The sequence below is a fragment of the Durio zibethinus genome, chromosome 10 (genome assembly GCF_047325235.1).
Source record: "Durio zibethinus cultivar Kanyao isolate XHJ-2024 chromosome 10, ASM4732523v1, whole genome shotgun sequence".
NCBI lineage: Eukaryota > Viridiplantae > Streptophyta > Magnoliopsida > Malvales > Malvaceae > Durio > Durio zibethinus.
In genome coordinates, this window is record NC_143171.1 from 16,343,413 (window position 1) to 16,348,579 (window position 5,167).

Below are 5,167 nucleotides of genomic sequence, written 5' to 3' on the forward strand. Positions count from 1 at the left end.
GTGTTGCTATATGGATTATAGCTGGGCTTAGATTGTTGGATAAATTGGGTAGTTTATTTTAAATTGACATTTTTTACTTGAATGGAGTCCTTAACAGATATTGCAAGACATAAAGAGACTTTAGATTGCATTCACATGGTTGGATTGGGAGTGAGTTCCTAAGGCTTCTATCTTTTTGGTTAGAACAACTAATTGGGAATTTATGGAGGTCATTGCATTAATTTCAAACAAACTATCAAATTTCTTGGTTGCCTTTCTCTCTATGTCCTATTAATAGTTGTTAGCAGCCATTTTTTCATTTAGCTTATTAGCCTCTTTAGTAGTCTTGCTTGTGATTAGCCTTCAATAGCTGAGTCCAAAATGATTCTCATGGATGGTGTAAAACCATTGTAGAAGATCTGGATCTTAAGCCATTGGGGTAGTCTATTGTGTGAGCACTTTTTTAGCAACTCCTTGAATCTTTCATATACATCAGAAAGTTTTCACCATCTACTTGCATGAATGTTGTGATCACATTCCTTAACTTGGCTGCCTTGGCTAATAGAAAAAATTTTGCTAAAAATTTTTATACCAAGTCATCCCATGTTGTAATAGAGCCAAGTGATAGTGATGTCAACCAACTCTTTGCTTTGTCCCTAAGAGAAAAATGAAAAAGTCTTAGTTGAATAGCATTATTAGAAACACCATTATAATGAAAAGTATCACATAATTCAAGAAAATTTGAAATATTAAGGTTAGGATATCGCTAGGAAGTCCTCCCAACTATACAAAAGTTTAGACCATTTGGATTATTAAAGGCTTGATCTAAAAATTATTTGCTTGAATGGATGGCCTTCAAATTGATGGTTAGAAACCATTAGAATTAGGAATTGCATAATCCTTCAAAGTTTTTTAAGCTTTATTGTTTGCATTGGCCATTGGTATTGGTGCAAGTGGTGCTGATTGCTTTTTTTTTTCTTTTTCTAAAAGTCTTTTCGATTTCTTGATCCGCTGGAGCTAAATCAACACTTTGGGATCAGGGCATGCAAACAAGAAAAGGTAAAAAAAAGATAAAAGCAAATAAAAGTAAAAGAGTTTAGATTATGAAAGTTTAATAAATCCTTATTAATATTGAAAAAAAACCACTATAATCCCCAACAATGATGCAAAAAACTTGATTACTGATTTTTTTATAGTCTATAAGTGTATAGATCAAGTAATAAAATAAAAGTATTCTAGTAAATTCTCTTATAGGATTATATATTGTAAATGTTGGATAGCTGTCAAGTACCAAAGGTGAAAACCAGACTCTTATATCTAAACAAATGAAACATTAGGGTTGATTGTAAAACTAAGAAAACAAAAGATTGAAAAACAATGTCGGCTTAGATCTTAACTTCACCAATTGTCAATTGGGAAAAAAAGAGTGTAGCCAAACTAGATCCCAAAGAAAAAATATTGAAATCTTGAAAACAAAGAAAACTTATGATTACCAGATACTTGTAGTAGAAAAGAGTAGACTTGTAACAATGGTTGCATTAAAAGAAAATTAAAAAAAAAAGGTAGATCAAAAGAAAAGATTATAAATGTTGAAAAAACTTGTAAGTAAAAAATAAAGCTTAAAACCAAAAATAAGAAGAAAAAGATCTTGAAAAATAAATACTCCTTGAATTAAAGAAACAATCTTTTGTTATTTGTAAATCTATCTCTTAAGTCAATAACTAAAACTAAAGAAAATAACTAAGAAAAGAAAACAGAGAAGAGAAACGAGTGAAGGATGAGAGATGAAGGATGATGAAATAAGTGAGAATGGCCTTCGTAGTTATAGAGGAGGTTTTGGCCATAAAGGGTAAGGATTACAAGAGTTTAAATTGAAATACCAAAGATGAGGGCTATCCTAATCTTCTAAAGAAGCTTGGCTGAATGGGACTCTTCATGCTTGAAAAGTCATAGTCGAATGAGGATCTTGGGAAGCAATCTTGGTTGCATGATCATCTTGCTGCAATCTTGATTCAAAACTCCTTCCTTGGTTTGGCTAAAATGGATTCAATATAGGATAATTTGCTTTTTACTCCAAACTCTTAAAATTTAAAGACATAAGTCCTCATTTAAGTGAAATTCTTCAAAGCTAAGCAAAAAGAGTCCTCATTGGATGAAATCATCGTGGTTGAATATCTCTAGTGTTTTTATGAGCTTAAACTTTTTCAATTATGTTTCATCTCCTTTAGCCAAATAGATAAAGTCCTTATGTATTTGAAATTTCATGTAATTCTTATTGGAAAATAGATATGGCTGAATGTGATAAGGTTTTAGGTGTCCTTATGCTTACCAAATTATCCAAGTGAGCTTTATCCATTCTTATAATTTGAATTGGCTAAATGGTGTAAGAGTGCTTCATGGATGCAAATTCTTATCTTGCTATATGGTTGAATGGCATTGAACTAATAAGGTTCAGCTACTCCATTGTATTGCATGGTCGAAAGTTCCCTTGCATGCATAAATTGCATGTATTCCTCATCTAAAAGCTTTAAACCCCAAAATGAGAGAAAATAGCATTAAGGCACCAAAAATTGACCAAAATTTAAATTTTAGCACCAATTTTAACTAGTAAAATTACTATATTTTAGGTGTTATCAATCAGGTCGTAAGACAACCTTTGGTTATCAAATCATCTTTATGTGTTACAGAACCAATCTTTATAAATGATTTGAGATTAATCTATTATATTTTTCTTTTTGTTGTTAATGGACCTTAATAAAATCACCAACTTTAGTTTCTTTTAAGGCTTTTAAGCAAAATAGCATAAATGTAAAAACAAGGAAATGATTTTCATGCATTTCTTTAGTCCTATATTGTAATTTATAATTATAGGAGTTAGGAGAAAACAAAAGCTTGGTTACTCATATAAAGAATTATATAGTTGAATTTTGCATGATAAGTTGGCATTATTATTTGACAATTCAAGCCCATCTTGTGATGGATTCAAGCCCATCTTATAAGCCATCACAGTACAATAACCATTTCCTTTTTGTTTCTTTTTCATTATATTTTAAAGTTGATTCCAAAACTTCCAATTAAAATTTACTAGATATTATCAACTTGTCATAAAAGGAAATTATATTATATACAAATAAAATCCTTTTTGGTTTTGTTCTAGAGTGAGAACTTATTTTTTCATATCCTTTTTTAGTTATTTTCTTTGCAAATATACAAATCAAGAAACGACCGTTCCTTCAATTTTTTTCATATCTTTTTGTTCTTTCACAACTTTTTCATTTCTCCCATGTTGATATTGGCACTACTGTCTAGTATGGCCTCCCATTAATGGCTAAGAAGGTTGAGACATTGAGTTTATGCTACGATAGATTATTTAGATAATGGGAGAATATGGGTCTACTCAAGGTGTTAATTAGTTTTTTTAGTTGTTTAGTTGTTGTTTCATTATACTTTTATTTTCATCATTTGATTGGCTATTAAGTGTTGAACTACAAAATGAGGTTATTATGGTAAAGACCATAGGAGAGTTGAAGAGTATGGATACTGAATTTGGAAACAAAAGGAAAAAGTCCTGATGTCACAGAAAAAAAATTAAAGATTCTACAATTATTTTAGATCTTTACTCTAGATCTTTTATACAGTTAATTTTATATACTTTATATTAATCCTTATTCTAGATCTTTTATACACTTTATTTTATATACTTTATATAGTTATTCTAGATATTTTACAAACTTTATTCAATATACTTTATTCTAGATTTTTTTATATACTTTATTTTATTAAAAACACATCATTGTGGTAAGATAAACATATCAATGATTTATTTCATATACTTTATTCTATATCACATGATAATAGATTACATTATAAATACACAATAAAAAAAAAATTATTCTAAATAACATGTATAACAATAAGAGATTATATTTTATAAATAAATATGTAAGAGATTAATAGGGTAATAATGTAATCAAAATTCAAAACCTATTAGAATATGTCTAGACATATATAATGATAAAAGATTATATGATTTATTCTATATCACATGATAAGGTATTAGAGTTAACATCACACATAATATCAATAACCTATTTCTTCAATATCACATAGCAAATTATATGTTATAAATGTGAATAAAAAAATATTTTAAATAACGCACAATATCAATAGCATATTTATTCAATATCACATAACAAATTATACGTTATAAATGCGAATGAAAAAAATATTTTAAATAACATGCATTATAATAAAATATTATATAATTTTATCTAAATCACATGATAAGATTTTATATTTAAGAAAAATAAAAAAATAAAGGAAAAGTCAAATAAGATATATTTCATAATGATAATGGTTCATTTTTTCCTTTTTTATATTTTGATTTATAAAAAATCTAAAACTTTTTCTCCCTATTATTTTTTTATATTATTTTATGTAATTTTTTATTTAAAAGATAAAATAGGTCATTTTATATAACCTGTATCTAAGTTAAAAAATTGTCAGCTATAAAGAAAGAAAAAAGTATGTTGGCAAACTATAGTTACTCTACACCCTTAACCCTTAAAATTTTTAACCTTAAAAGTCCCGTTTTCTTATTTTCTCTTTCCCTTATCCCTCACAATTATCTCTTTCTTTCTCTATTTTCTTCATTTTCTTTTCTTCTCTTCTATCTTTTTAGTTCTCATCATAACGTTGGTATTTTGATAAGATTGGTTTTTAAGTGTATTAATATTTAATTTTTTTAATTTTTTTAGGATTTTCTTAATGTGTTTTCTTTGGTATTGGTCGTTATTTGTGTTTCAAGAACATCCTTGCCTACTTTAATTTTTTATTAAATGTTGTTTGCTTGTTATTATTTTGACCCTTCTATCATGTTTTCTTATTTTGTGATTTAATACAATTATAGCTTTATTAAAAAAAGTCAACTATTGAAAATGTTGAGATTGTTAGGGAGATTTGCAAAATTACAACCACTCCATCTTCAGTGAATTTAAGTCCAAATTTAGGTGACACAAGTACTTATGCTCCTAGCATTAGTTGTTACTATGCCTACTTCATTTAAACCTCTATTAGGAGCTTCAAGTAAATGGCCCTAGCTAATTAACTTCAGATGTTAGGATTCACTTTGAAAATAAAATTGTAAATGGGAAAAATGGTGGCAATTTGCAATTATTGTAAAAACTTT

General features: G+C 27.7%; 1 non-coding gene across 1 annotated transcript; it reads left to right on the forward strand.

Annotated features, from left to right (window-relative positions):
- The first annotated feature begins 420 nt into the window (after positions 1 to 420).
- LOC149516490 (small nucleolar RNA R71) lies at positions 421 to 526 on the forward strand. Its single transcript, XR_016346024.1, has one exon. It is a non-coding gene; the product is annotated as a small nucleolar RNA R71 (small nucleolar RNA).
- The last annotated feature ends 4,641 nt before the right edge of the window (positions 527 to 5,167 follow it).